At 44.7% G+C, this 15,588-nt stretch overlaps 1 long non-coding RNA gene across 1 annotated transcript; it reads left to right on the top strand.

Moving 5' to 3' along the window:
• The first annotated feature begins 11,098 nt into the window (after positions 1-11,098).
• LOC120410625 lies at positions 11,099-15,037 on the top strand. The gene is made up of 3 exons (XR_005602918.1): positions 11,099-11,339; positions 11,430-11,492; positions 14,970-15,037. It is a non-coding gene; the product is annotated as an uncharacterized LOC120410625 (long non-coding RNA).
• The last annotated feature ends 551 nt before the right edge of the window (positions 15,038-15,588 follow it).

Raw genomic sequence — 15,588 nt, 5'->3', positions numbered from 1 at the left:
CTAATCCTGGGAGGTAAGAATTTGGATCTCAGCATCTGCCATCAGTAAGAAAAGCAGGGACAGCTCAGTGGTCAAGGGGTGGCTCTCAATGCTGGTGGAGCCAGCGTGGCCTTTGCTACCAATCTGCTAAACCAGGAGAGCTCTGGGAGGTGCAGAGTGTGTCACTCTTTCCACAGAGCCTTTCAGAAGTGACCTGTTGATTAGATGTTTTTCTTCTATGAGTTGTTCATTCTGCCCATGTTTCCCTGATATGGGACATTTCCCTTGTGGGTACTGAAGGACATGTTTCAAAATAAGACCCAGAATACGGAGCAAAGATCAAGGGGTGTGAGGATGAAAGATATAAAGAAAACAAAATGACAGTGACCCAAAGGGGAGGAAGGCTATAAAGGGGAGGAAGGAAGCAAGAAGGATGATGCTCAAAAAATGGATTTGGGCAGGTTCAGCTCCAGTGGCATGTCATACTCTGGGTTAGGTTGACCTATCCACTGTCTCCCACCACCTTCTTCAACACTTAAAGTGTCATTTAAGAGGCTGTGAGATCTGAGACTTATCTGAGATAAGTCTACTTCAGAGTCTTACATTACTTGGTCTTGTAGCATCCCAATCCACGACGAAACAGGACATGGGGTGTTGTGGTGAGGACAGGGGTGGATGCTCCAAGCTTGACCTGTGTTGGGTGGTAATGGGAGACACAAATCTTATATTGGGGAGATGTTGGTGAAGCATTGCATTCCCACACAGCCCACACAAGCCCAGCAGTGCTGACTTCTTTGCTCTCTTTCTGTGTGGGAAAGAATATCACGGTGTACTTGGTTTCATAATGGAAAAAGAGAAATTATTGCCCCTTAGCCATAGTAATTTACATATCAGCAATCTGTGAGAGAAGGCAGTGCTGTCTGTCTGGGCTTCCTGTGGGCTTACACTGTCAGCAGCCAGCACCAACACTGATCCACCAGCATGTGTGGAAATCTCTGGTGCGTGCCTGACACAGCGAGCAAAGCACTCAAGATGAAGATGATGTGTCTGAGAATGGCTCGAGGGTGATTTATTCCCCTGCTGTGTGGGCAAGCCCTACCTTTTCAGACAACGGGTTAGGAGTCAGTGTTATGGCTTCTGTGTATCTCAGAAAGCATCTTTTTTGCCTTTAGTTTCTCAGATGATTCATGGAATCACTGAATGGTTTGGGTCAAAAAGGACCTTTAAAGCTCATCTCATTCCACCCCCTGCCATGAGCAGGGACAGCTTCCACTAAACCAGGTTATGCAGAGCCCCATCCAACCTGGCTTCCAGGAATGGGCATGCACAACTTCTCTGGACAAACTGCTGCAGAGGTTCACTGCCCGAAGAACAAAATCCTAAAGGACTAATTTAATTAAAAGGATGAATTGGGGAAGGCAGAGCAAACAGTCTTAATTAACAGTGCTCTAATGTATATACAGCAATGTGATCGTGTTGCGTGCTTGGATAGATGAATTAAGGCAATGATAGGCTCTAAAAACTTAGCATTTTTGAAAATGTTTTGTCACACAGAAATGTGTTAGAAGCTCATGATGGGAGTTGGCTGTTTCATAGCGTGATTTGAAATGCATGTTCATGCAATACTAGAGTGTGGGCTGTATCCCTTTCTCCCAAATGTTGCCACTATGGTTGCAAATGTGTTGCCTTAGAGCAGGAAGAACTGCTCTTAAAGGTTAAAAAACCCCAACCAACCAACCAAAAACCCCACAAAAACATCCCCAAATTGACACAAAACCATGGCTTTGGGCCATGCCATTGCTCCCTCTGCCTTTTGCAAGTGTTCTTAAGGATAGGAAAAGGCTAACAGTAATATTAAAGAAGAACTGATGCTAAAAGCAAGAAGACAAATGATTCTGCTCAGCCTACTGGTTTAACATATGGTCTGGAGAAGCAAATGGGATGCGGTGACAGACCCACATGGACCATAATGGATGGCTGTGTTCAAGGGGAGCGGCACAACAGCCCTGCTCAACTGGAGTCAGCTGAATTTGGGCACCAGGGAGGAAAGGGTGCCTCAGCTGGAATGAGGGCAATGTGATGGATGTGCCATGTACCAGTTAGAGCTTAAAGCTGAAATCTGTCAAGGTGGTTTTGCGCAAAGGAGATGCGGGAACTCCTGGCCTGGGAGAGGTTGTGTCCCTGCTGTTGCTGGGGTACACAGGCAGCAGTTGACTGAAGTGGATTTTTTGGTTTGTTTTTGTGTTGGTAGTTGGTTTAAAGCCTCTTGAAAGCATTGTTGGGCATCACAGACTTCCTCTGTGGGGAAGGAAGAAAGGAATTATGGGCTTTCACCCTAACACCATCTGAGACTCTTAACTGTGGGATGCGATGTTTGCACCCCACTGTCTGTCTTTTAGGGGATTAATGACTGAAGATGGGAATCTTTGTGGCTGTAAGGAAAAGCTTAGGCTTTCCTGACTGTGTGAGCTGGGAGGCAGCTCTTGAGACCTTTCTCATACCTTACTCCAAAAAAAAATCCAGTGCCTGCAGAAAATAGTCAGTCCTGACCATTTTGAGGGAATTGGCTTAGAAGAACCCAATTCTTCTGAAAAGGTTAATCTTCCTCATAGAGTTTGCACAGCTTCCTGGTTGTAGGAGCGTACCAAGTGTAGGAGCCTACACTGAGTGTAGACACTACTTTTGGTTTTCCCCTGTTACTCCACAGGGCTTGCTCAGCCCAGAGGACACTCTGTTCTGGCAGTGCGTGTGTCTGGGTGAGGAGGGGAAGCAGGGCTGATGAAAGAGGGTTTGCCTGTGGTTGCCCATCTGTTAGGGTCTGATGGTCTCATGTTACTGACATCACTTTTGCCACCACAGAAACTGGTTCCCCAAAGCGGCTGCTGCTTGGTCTTGAGCTGGTCTTGAACAATCCTTGCTCCTGTGCTGCTCAGTGTGCAGCTGTACATCTTGTGGAAGCAGGATTGCTATGGAGAACAGGGAAGGACAGCCACTGTGAGGCTGATCCTGGCTTCATCACAGCCTGTGGCAGCACTGAGTGGCCTGGCAGGACCCTACCTGGATGTGTGACACACCTTCACAGGCCTTTCTCTTTCCAGAGTGACATCAGTGCTGTTTGCTCAAGCAGGACAGAACTTGCACATCAGAGCTGTGTTAGAGCTGCCTCCATCTTAGTGTATCTTTGCTATGAGTAGAGTCACTGGGAATGGAGACAAATGTTGGCTTTCCTCTGGGGAATGGGCAGTTCTTTTACATCCATTAGTTTATTCCTGGCACACATAGCTTGGCAGGAATACTGCCAGAACCCCAGTAATGCCTGCAGGATGGCCAGGGCAGCATCCCATGCTGCTATTGCAGGAGGCCCTGGAGAAAAAGAAAATGCTTCCACAGAGAAATGGAAGCTCTTCAGGCTTGGTTTCCTTAACCTTTTGAAGCCCTGTTGTAGCTTGGGTTGTTCCTGGTTCTTAATGGATGTTTCTACATCTAACAAATTCCTGGTGCAGTAATTGGTTTTTCAATACTGAAGCATTTAAGTGTCTTAATTTTTACACTAATGAGCTGGGATTCCCCACGGGTTGTCTCACAAGCTGTTTCAGCATCACAGAATTTCTCTGTGCCAAGCATCACTGGTATCTTTTGGGAAGCAGGAGTTTGTGACCCCTCCATGCCATTAAGCTGGCTGCTCTCTGCCTGTGTCAAGGGTGACTTTGACAATCCAATTTCCTCAAGGCAGCAGAGCTGCTCACTGATCTTTCCCATGAGCAGCTTTCTACCCACTTCCAACCTCAGCCAGCTGAAGCTCCTCTTTCTCCTCGATCTGATTTATTCAGCAGCTTCAGTGTGACTTGGGACCAGCAATAAAAGTGGAAAGTAGGTGTTGCTGGGGCACAACTCATCTCTTGTGTGGAGTATTTGGAGGAATGTTGCTGGCACCTCTGTGCCAGTGCTCACAGGGACCTGGTGGGATAGGATTCATTGGTAAAATCCTCCTTTCCCTAAAATCCAGACAGCAGAACATGCTGCTGCCTGCTTGGCTGCAGCCACTCCAAAAGCTGCTCAGACAGCAATCAGAGGCTGTGTCTCTCTGCCAGCATATTAACAAGACAATTTACTATGCCTTGCTAAATATTTACAGCATGTTTACACCTGAATTTGAGCAACAGATTCTCTCACCCAAAGAGATGCTGTGGGCTGTGAGAAATGATGCAACATACTAAAAAAAAATATTCCCAAGGATCCCTAAAATACACACCAACAAACACAGCTCCTCTGCTGTCGAGCTGTGGTCTCCTTAACTCCAATAATGTAACTTTTGTAAGATTTAACAGGGAGACAAGCAGATGATTTAGCTGTTTTTCTGTGGTAGATGAAGAGGAAAAATCAGGCTGGAGTGGTGTGCAGGTACCACCTGGAGGATTTGAAGGAAAGCAGGGATTTTCATGGCTGAGCTGCCTCTGCTGAGCCAGGTGTTCTGAGGATGTGTCATTTTGATGTGTGCTGCCAAGAGGGACAGGTGGAACAGTGCCTCTCTCTGAATGACAGAGGTGAAAATGATAAGAAGCAAGGCAATGGTGTGCTGTGAGGTGCCATCAGGAGCAGGTAACGAGAAATCCCAAGTGCCAGGCACAGGAAATTTGGAGTTGGCTACAGGACATCTCCCATCAAACCTAACACTGCCTTCCCGAGGTGTCAGGAGATGGCCTTGGTCTGCTGAGCACAACCCCTGGAGGCAGGGGGCTACCAAAGGCTTCTCTTGGCAGTACTGCACTGCATCCAGCCCAGACTGGTTCTTACTGGTGCAGTAACCCTACAGCTCTAGAAAACAGAGCAAGGACTCTGGATTTGGTAGCTTTGAGATCACATATTATGTAGAAAGTTTTTGTTGCTTTTATTAAAATATCATTGCCCTCATATACATTTTTGGGACTGAACATGTGGCCAGTTGCTGGTGTTACAGTGATGGACCTGCAGCAGGTAATCCTCACTGTTTGCAATGAACAAGTCTGGGCTACTTTTTATTAAAAAAATTGTTTTTTGCACTTCAAGAACATAAACTTAGTGATAAAAACAGTGGGAGCTAGTCTGAACGTACTAAGGAGGTGGTTTGCAATGAGGAGCACAGTACACACTGTCCCAGCCTAGAACAGCAACTAACTGCAAATTTTCTTCCCAATTTAAGGAAAGAGAAGTGCCAACCATTTAACCTCCTTGCAGACACACAGTGTCCCCTTCTTTAGCTGAATGCACTGAACTGAGGTATCTGATATTCTCATCCTGAGTAAATGCTTACAGCCAGGAATATGTAGAGTGAGATTCACAGGATGTTCTCATTAAAATCTAGATCCTTGTAAACAGCAAAAGCCAAAGGAAAACAAATACAGGGCTTGAATGTACAAACGAAATCATACTTCATGCATAATTAAGAAGAAATTGTGAAATCTTCCCAGGCATGGGAAGCACTGCAGTTTGATGCAGCTGGCTGTTCAGAGCCTTGCCAGGGCTCCCTGCTTGTTTATCCTAAGCAAAAAGCATTTCAAGGGGAGGAAGCCAAGCCCCAACACCAGCAGTCTTTTCTTGTGGTCATCTACATTGAACTGGAAAGCACGAAAGGTTCGAAGCCCATCAGCCCCTTACCAGGACTTCAGTCTTTGTGCATAATGTCTGAATAAGTAACAGGTCGGAATTAAACAAAACCAAAACAAAGCGTGAAGGAATGAGAAAAACTGTCTCAGCTTACTGCACTAAGGTTGAACTGGAGAGAGCTCTCTCCTTCTCACCCATCCTTTCCTGACTGTGGGCTCTATTTCTTTCTTTGTGCCCATGATGGCCCTCAGGCTGTATCTGCTACAGGTCCCCGCCAGACAGCATTAATTAAAGTGCACCTCTCCCTGCAGAGCCCTTACACCCCTCTCTTGGGTCCACCCAGGCAGATTCAATTTTTCACCTTGAAACTTCTTTTTGTTCTTCTTAATCTATGTGACTGCCTGGCTGTGCTTCTTAATTAGATGAGTTTTATTCTTTTAAATCTTATCCAGAAATACAATTTTATCAATTCTGCAGAGGTTCAGAGAAATATGAATGACAGCCTCTTGCTATTCCATGATTTTACAGCAGCTGCCACGAAGGGTTTGTGCAATGATGGAGTTTATGAAGCCAGGAGAGAAAGTTGTTCTGCAGTTAAACAGGAGATGCTGTAGTTGTGTCAAAGTCTGCCATCTGTCATGAAAATACAGCTGAAAAGGCAGAAATGTAGAGCGTGAGTGCATCCTTGCAGCACCTGTGTCCTCTTTGTCCTGCAGAAATACTCCTTGGCCTCAGTGAGGTGAAGCTGTGGTTGGCCAGCAGTGGGGGGTGTCTGTGACAATGGCCACGGGGTGGTCAGCGAGGGGCATTGGCCATCTGTGTGCTAAGGAATCCTGTGGGCTCCTCCTGCTCTTGGCATCAGGAGAGGCTCAGCCTTACTTTGTCCAGCTGTGCATGATCCTGCCATGGATCAGATGGGCTGGGTGTGAAGGGAAAGCTGAAAAGAGCACCAAGATAATCCTGTCAGAGTAATTCCTGCTTAGCCACTGGTATGAGGAAGTGTCTTGGATTTCAGAGCAAAGTCATCTTTGCTTTGTCTCATGCAGAGACCCTCAGCTGGATCAGGGGTGTAAATTTTGGGTGTCAATAGACACTCCTGAAACACCTGCTTAGAAAAAACACACAGGAAAGTTCCTAGAAGCGCTGGCAGAGCCAAGCTGTGTCTCCTATCCTGGATGTGAGATTCAGAAAAGTGAATATCAGCTCCAGTGTTTCCCTTGCAAGGTGTCAGGTGTGGGATTTGTTTCCTTTCTGGGATTTCTGGGGAGCTGACTGTGCCACAGACACTGAGGCTTCAGGACGTGCCCTGTTTGCACTGGGACACATGGGGCTCTTTGCACCTGATCTTCTGAAGCGGTCCTCTAATTAAATTTAAGATCCAATTATTTTAAAGGTCTGTGCATGCCAAAATTTGGATATATGTTAATGTGACTTGGGAGCCTGCAATTCAGCACAGCAAATGCCCTCCATGAGTTCCTGCCCATGAGTCCCATGGGTGCTGATCTGCATCACCAGGCAAGTGGCTGCCTCTGAAAATTTGTCTGTACAAGACACCTCTGAGTTCACTCAACACACCTGTCATGGAAGATGGAACTGGGTGTCTCTCTCCAAAGTCCCGTGTAATGTCCCCACCACCAGACAGTTCTCACCTCCAGCAAAGTGATAATGCTGGTTTTCAGCAGTCAGATTTGCCATTTTCAAGCACGAAGCCAGAAGGAGGTGGGATAATGCAGTTAATTTAAATGGACTATTTCACTTAGAAAATCCTCTGCTAATTCCTGCTGTTTTCCAAGCTGCTAAAAAATTTAAGATGACAATAATGTATGTCATTGTAGACAAGTAAAATAGCACAATTAATTGCATTTTAATTTTTCAACCTCTTTTGTCTTGCAAACTTGCAAGAAGGTTGAAAACCAGGATGTTAAAGAGAATAATTAAGAATAATAAGAGGTAGGGTTTGTATCAGAACAGTTTTACCGTGAGATATATCAGTTTTACAGTGGGATAAATCAAACATCTGCATGTAGGAACATGCAGACAATTTACTTTTTGCTTGTCTAGGCTCATCTTGAGCCTGTGTTGTCTCCCTGAGCCTTCACCTCCAGGTACAGCACTGTGTCAGTACCTGTCTTTTGTACAAGTCAGCTCCAGCAGGGATGTGCAGGGAAAAGGAAGATATTGTTTCACTTGGCTTCCCCAGTAAATCTGTCTCCTCAATGTGACAGGAAATCTGATGATGCACTTCAATTATTCAGCTAATTGGGAGATGAGTTAATTTTTGTGTCAAGCTGTGCAAATAAGTCAATGGGTTAAAATCCTCCCAGCCCAATACCAGTCTTTTTGACATGCCTCTGAAAGCCTGTTCCTTTTCATGCTTTCCTCTACACTAAAAGAGAGGTTAATATTATTTTTTTGTTCCAGAAAGAAAAAAACAATATCAAGTGTTTTGAAAGCTGTGACCTGGAGGCTTTAATTGTGCTGTGCAGTCAAGGGCAAGGCTTGTATTCAAAATTGCAGAGACAGACAACAAGGTGGATCAACATAATAAAAGTTATTCAGCTGAAAGAGAAAAAAAACTGCACCAAAAACCTGGAGATTAAATATTTACTGGTAAGTGCAGAGAAAAACGTATAAAGAGGTGGTTGTGTTCGGAGTTTTAAAGACCAAATTACCTTCCCAGCAAAACGGCTGCTAAGTGAGGTTTCCATCCCACCAGCAGCTGCTTCCTGCTGACGTTGGTGGCTTTTCTGTGAAATAATGGGGCAATTATGACTTGTTGACCTCAGGAGTGTTCGTAGGGAACAAGAGGAGAAGCACCAGTTGGTCTGGGCACACTGGCACAGCAGCAGAGCATCACCCATCAGCAGGAGCTCCAGACCGTCTCTGGGACAGGAAAGCTGAATTTTAGTTTTTTTTTTCTTGCAAATAATGCCTCAGGCTGCTGTGACTCTGGCTGTTGAAACATGTTCTGTCCCACAGAATAGCTTTGACTCTTGCAAAATGAGTGAGTGGGTCCTCAGGCTGAGCAGGGGAGATGGAGGCAGTTGAAGTCCCTGTGCTGAGGAGCCGGGTGCTGCCACATCTCCCTTTCCCATCTGCAAAGGGCAGCCTAATGTGGGAGCACTGCAGCAGCGCAGATGGGCTGAGCTGCAGAAGGTAACAGAGCACTTCTCCAAATTTTCCCTCCAGTGCCTGAGCTTCTGAGGCTAATGAAGCTTTAAGGGATAATGTGAATTGCTGCATAAATTGATATCCTTTGTTAATTGCATCAGCATTTTGCTTTGATGAAATTCTAGTATAAGGTGCCAAGAAACTAATAACATACAACATCAATACCTATTTTACAAAAAACAAAAGTCGATGATTGATTGATTGAACATCTGATGATTCATGGAACCATAAGCCAGGTCACCAGGCAAGGTTTTTAAAAGTTCAATGGAAAAGTATTTCAACATGGTAAAGGATTATACCTTTAAAAATATCAACCCCCAAACATTGTCAGAACATGATTCAGGCTACTAAGAGGAAGGTCACCTTGTTCTGCTTGCTGAGATGAGACTTATCACCACCCACTAGTTGCTTTAATCCTCTCTTGCTTTTCCCCCTCTTTGACGGCCAGCCAGTCATCTCATCCCAGTTGCAGGAAATCAGGTGGCCTGAAACACTGCTGAAGGTCTTCAGAGCCAAACTGCTCTCAGGCCAGGGCTGCTGTGAGTACCTCACCAGCATTTTCATGGCCAAATTGGATAGAAGCACATTGACTCTTTTTAGCTTGGGGTCTGACAGAAGGAGAAGCCCTGGTATTCTTGCACGGCTCTGCGTTAGATGGTTGATAGCAAACAAATTGTTATTACCTGGTGTCTCAGTTTGAGATGAATTGGGAGGAAATACTCCCAGGACACCTGACAGTTGGTTGGAAAGAGAAACTCATTCACTCGAGTTTTTTAAGGACATAAAAAATCTCACTGAAGTGGTGCCATCCCCAGAGAGCCAGGGGCTGCATCCTGTATGACTGTGACCTTCTTTGCTGCTCCCTGCCAGCTTGCTTACCCTTATTTCAGGCACTTCTCTCTTGACCTTGTGGCAGCCTCCTCTTACTGCTGTGGTGTTGACAAATGCATTTAATATCTGCAACTTCTGTGCTCCAGTGAGACCCCTCCCCACCACCACTGTGCAAACCAGAGGTGTTTGCACAGGGTCACACAGGGCTACAACAGTGACACCAAAGCCAAGAGCTGATTTTGCTGTCCTGCTGAAGGCAAGGATTCGATGCCCTTATTTTCTTAGGTGTAATTTGTGATGGAAACTGCTTGTGATGGCTGTGAGGAAATGGGTGGCTGTCCACTGGTGTGGGAGGCGGGTGCTTGCCCAGCCAGCAGTGGGGGAACAAAACCAAACACCCTGACAGATTCTGGGAACACGTAACTCCTGTAAACCACGGACAAAAGCACTGCTGCTTCCTGAAAATATAAAAAGTTTGAATGAGAAGAGAGTAGAGATGAGCCCAAAGGTCATGGGATGGTGTTTTGGGGATGTGCACACACCCACCTCCTCGTGAGATCCAAGGGTTAAAATGTGTCAGCACTTGAGAAAAAACCATCCAAGTTGCATAAAAGCATCACTCATTTCCAAATGAAGGAAGAACTGAAGAATTCCATTGAAACAACCTAGGTCATCCACCAGGATTTCCTCACCCATCAGCTTCTGGCTCCTCCAGTCCACCTGCATGACTTTTATTCCCATGTATTCCTTTTTCATTGGCACCAAGCATGTTACTGGAAAGCCTTATTGAATGATATATAAGTGTCTACAGGAAAGTACATTGCTAAAGAGGTTTTTGCAAACAAATAATTTCAAGCCAATCTAATCTATTTCTGAGATGGAGCTGCAGTATGCATTGATCTGGCTTTATCCTCACAGGACTTTTAACGTTATGCCTGTACCATTCCTTTAAACCAGTGGAGGAAATACAGGCTAAAAAAATTTACAACAAAGTGGATGTATTAAAAAGGGGAAGGATGAGAAGACTGTTTACAACAAGAAGTAGGAAAAGGTCTGAGCTCTGCAGTGGTTTAAAGGCAGGGGGTAGGATCCCATCTGCTCTTGCTATCCCACATCCTGCACCCACGGAACTCTCACGATCTCAGCTCTGCATCCCTGAAAATCATCCAGGGAAAACTTATGGATGTTTTGTCCAGTTGCTCAGGCCGATTGTACTGGAATAAGTCAGTTCTCCCTTGCATAAAGGATAAGGTGATTAAGTGTATTTGAAATTTCTGTGGTCATGGGCAGCAGTGTCTAAATCACACCAAGAATTGCTATTAAGTCCTGCCAACATGAAGAATTTGCTCTTGTTAAATCTGATTCCACTTTTCACATTAATTTAGCTAAATTAATGCAAGTCACAGTGTATTGAGAGAGTGGCTTATTTTAATTAATCTTAAACCAGTTCCAGGTCAAATGCAATAACTAGGAAGAAGTCGCTAAAACTGATATAAGTGTGTCTGCACAGGGATTTCCCTGTTTGATTAAATGGGGTTTAAGTCATGCTTTTATTTAAAATGATGCAACTTTCATGTTCAAAGGTTTGGATCAGTTAAGCAACCTTAAAAATTTAACTCCAAAAAGTTAGAAATTAATAAAATAATCAGAGAAGTCAGCAAGAAAAGCATATAAGAGAGATCCAGGACATTATTTTCATTATTCAGTTGGTTTAGTCATTGGGTTTCCCTGTCCCAGTTGGCCCTGCAAGCTGTGGCACTGCGGAGCAGCACCAGGTAGGTGTGAAGCAGCTGAAATCTGGTCTTCAGCTTCTCCTTTCCTCCATGTTCCTGAAACACAATGAATTTCTCTTGCTTTTTAAACAGTGTGATGAAAGCAGTGGCATTGCAGGCACTTGGATTTGATCCAGCTGGGGGAATGACACTGAGGTAAGTGTGGAACACTGATGGACCATTTGCTAATTCAGGACAGGTACTTTGTGCCACAAGGGTGCAATTCCCAAATGAGTGGATCCCAGACCTTGCTCCCTCACAGCCAATTATACAGCTCTTATCAATTATATGCTTTGTTGAGTTTTTTTAAACCAACCCAAAGGAAGTGTGTATGTATGGAAGATAATTGCTAACAGCACCATTCATAACTCTTCCTCTGCTTCCAGTTCATGCCTCAACACTTGATGTTACCCATTATGCAGAGATCAATGTGTCAAAATGAGGTAGATTTATAGTGAAGATAATTCTGCTTCTGACTTTGAAAAAAAGAGTGTGATATTTTCACTGAGTTAATCAAAGGAATTCAAAGGGGGTTTAAATCTTTCAATTTTCCATGGCTCATGGAGAAGATGAAAAGTGTTTGACCTCTAGTAAACCAACTGAATTCATGTGGTGGCTCTGTAGATAAATAAAATGTCCACCCAGACAGAATATTGATTACTTAGGTGCTATTTGCTGAATCACAAATAGGACCATCAAACACAACAGCAAGAAAGTATCATAAAATACATCAGGGCATCCAAAGTGCTGGGTCTAATGCAAAGAGACAAGTTAAGTAAGTGGTTTTAAACTAACAAGGCTGAGAGGTGGCAAGCTACATTGCTCCACTGCATTTTTCATGGCAGTGGCTCTACACCAGCCACCATGCACTCTGGCACCTGCTTTAGGGGGCAACTTGTTAAAGGGACTGAGGTTGTCATGGAAAATTTGGCCTCCAAATTCAGCTGGCACTGAGACATGAGGCTTTGGGCCGGGTGATTTACCAGAGAAAGAATTACCCATCTGTGCCATTTGCAGCTGTATTTTTTTTAAGTGCTGGCTGTGAATCAGAGCTCACAGACTGCTGAGCTGACCAACTCCTGGGGCTTCTGGTGCCCCTGGAAATGTCATTGCTTGGGACAGTGGCCACTCTCACACAATGGTGGGATCAACATGCAGGGAGGATTCATCACCTCTTGCTAGACATTAGGAATGAAAGGGCAGGGTTTTTCCACCTCTTAAGAGACCATAGTCTGGATGGATATACCTGCCTTGTTTAAACAAACAAACAAACAAACAAAAAACAAACCAAAAAACACCAAAAAAACCCCCACCAAACCCAAAAAAAGCAAATCTGGGGATTTTGAGTAGGGTCTGAGTTCTGAGCAGAGACTTTGTGACTCTGATCCTATGAGGGATTATCACAGGTAGAACCTGTGTCTCTGGGTCTCTGGGTGGGCAGAGGATACAGGATCACCTTCCCCACCTGTCAGGGGGATCTTTTCCATGTTGAGCAGGGTGGTGTGGGAAGCAAGACAGGAGGATTATGGAAAATGTGGCACGAAAGACAGAGGTACACTTATTTTTGCCTTCCTTATGGAAGTGGGCTCTGGCCAGTCCTGCTGGGTATTACACAGGTTTTACTATCAGAAAAAACTGAACCAGCAGCAGGGTACAAAGAGAAAAAGTTACAGATATTCTCACATGAAAGAAATTAAAATAAGTAACTTTTGCTCTTTTATATTTGCTCAAGAAGTCACCACGAAATGCATATCCCATTTCACCTTCTTTCTACCGAAAATACAAAACCTGCAATTAATTCCAAGTGTAGCAGCACTGCTGGAAGAAGTGATCATAAACCAAACCTCAGAATAATAATCTGGGTAGTAATATTTCTAAGTTGAGATCATTTTGGACTTATCATCTTTGGCCGAAGTTCCAAGCCAGGCATATATTTTCTTTTGTATTAAACATGTTATGTGTCATGAGGCAAAAATGAAAATAACCCTGGACTTATTTTATAAAGCTGTCTTCAGACAGTGCTGTAAAAACTGTTTTGTTTGACTTCTCTTGGATGGCAGTGGACTTCAGATTGAAAGAATATGTGCTGTAGGGGGACCAGAATAATCCTTTCAGCAGATGTGGGTATCTCCAGTAATTCTTGCTGTAGGGTATAAACCTCTGGATGTGAGCAGAGAAATGGGATGGATCTGGGTCTGATGTGGGTATGGACACTTTCACCCCACTGTGGAAATCTTGAAGGGAATGTATTCAGAAAGAGACCCCTATTTACAGTAATTTATGCCTTTCAGGGCTTATCCAAAACCAGTCTCCCAGGGATGTGTGGAATTACTGCATGAACTGAGGTCGATACCTCAGCTCCTTCTGAAGGGGTTTTATGTCGCTGGGCTTTGGTGTACATGAGGGGGTACTTGCACAAACACCTTCTTGGACCCAAAGAAGCAGAACAACAGAAAAAGGATGAACTGGACTGAGAATTTAACAGCTGAAGAGGAACAGGCAGGCATTGGGGCTTGTGCCAGTATTTAGCCATAGGGGGAGGATGATGAAAATATCTGTGTTAAAAAACCCCAACAGTTGAAGACCAGGGTTTTAAAGATAAAAACAAAAGAATTTGGTTCAATTCAGTATCTAAATATCTTAGAAGTCAGACTGCAGGTTCTATGTCTAATGGGCACACACCTGAAGTAGCACCAGCACCTTGGTGTTAATGGGGGAGAGAATCACCAAAAGCAAAGAGGGATTTTTAGGCTTTGGTGTGGGCTGTGCTGCTGCCATGGGAGACTCCAGGAGGGACCTGGTAGGATTTGCACACCCCCCCTTGCTCTGTGCAGCACGTGTTTGGACACATATCTGGGGAGGTTTCCTGCATTTTACACTGGCACAGGTGTGGAAGTTGGGACACTGCAGTCAGGCTCCAGTGCTCACTGAGCTGGTGGTGGATTGCCAAAATCCCACCTCTGTCTGGGGCTGACTTTATGTGATTTTGTGCCTGTGAGGTAAGAGATAAAGTGGATCTTCCTGGGGTTACAAGCACAATATCTAATCTTTATCCCCTGGATTATGAATGGTGTGATTCCAGGTTAATAATTAACAGTGAAGGTTAATGGAAATGAATGTGTCAGCTGTGCTGATCACTGGGGCCCTTTGTTTTCCTATGGCTTCACACATTTTGGGGATGGAGGAATTCCCAGAAGTGGCTTTGCTGATTTGTTTGTACATGGAGCCATTTGGCCCATCTCATCCCCAAATCTTCCCTTGCCCCCTTTAATGCCCAGATGGTGCTGCTCTCCCTTTGCTGCTTCTTTCCAGGCAGGAATACCAAACAGGGGGGATAACCTTACAGATAACAAGGCTGGGTAATTAAACAGGGCTCCCATAAGTGCATTAAGGTTTAGCCTGATGCCTAGCTGGAGAAACTTGATTTTTAAGATATCAGACTATCCTCCTGCCATCAAGAGACAAAAGTCTTACCCATGTGTACAGGTGCTCTGTCTAAATCCTCCCAGAGATGGGACACACAAAATCAGGAGTCTGGGTCATTTCCCCCTTCTCTGAGCCCTGTGTTCATTGTAACAGGTGGATTATCTTCTATTATTCATGATTACTTATTTTCCTCTTATTTTCTTATAGTCCCGGCTGGGCAAAGACTAGCAAGGAAGTAAAATCCTGGTGACATCTAGTGGCTGCTGGGGCTTCTCTGAGGCAATAGAGGTGAGAGTGCCTCTGCTCTGGGCATTTCAGCAGGCTGTACACAGAACAGAGATGGAACTGAGCCTTTCAAGACCAACAGACTCCCACAACCTGAATTTAGAGACCTTCCCATCTTGCTCAAGGACAGTATTTCTGGAACTGCTTTGATTTGTGCAGCAGTCCAAGCACTCCTGTCCCACCTTCCTGGTCATACCCAGCACCCGTGATGCTTTAGAGACACCAAAAATGGGTGATGTCACCAAAGTGGCCTTTTGTACCCCAAATCCTGCTTCCTTTAGAACAGCCCCCGATGTGCCAGTGCCTGGCTCTCTGTGGGTGATGCATTCACAAGCACCACAGACTGGCAGTGTGCTCAAACGTACCGCAGGAAGATTGACTTGCAGATGCCTGGTGAGAGAAATTTGGGCCAATTACAGAAATATTTTGAAAAGCCAATTTGCAAGGAACATAATGTGGCACTATGTTTTAATTAGCAAATCCAAAAGGAAATACTGAGTGAAGCTGGAAGATCTGGGGCGGGTGCTAGAACACAGGCTGG

This window comes from Corvus cornix, chromosome 11, assembly GCF_000738735.6.
Source record: "Corvus cornix cornix isolate S_Up_H32 chromosome 11, ASM73873v5, whole genome shotgun sequence".
Taxonomy (NCBI): domain Eukaryota; kingdom Metazoa; phylum Chordata; class Aves; order Passeriformes; family Corvidae; genus Corvus; species Corvus cornix.
The sequence above is the reverse complement of the archived record's forward strand: the minus strand, read 5'-3'. Positions and strand labels throughout refer to the sequence as shown.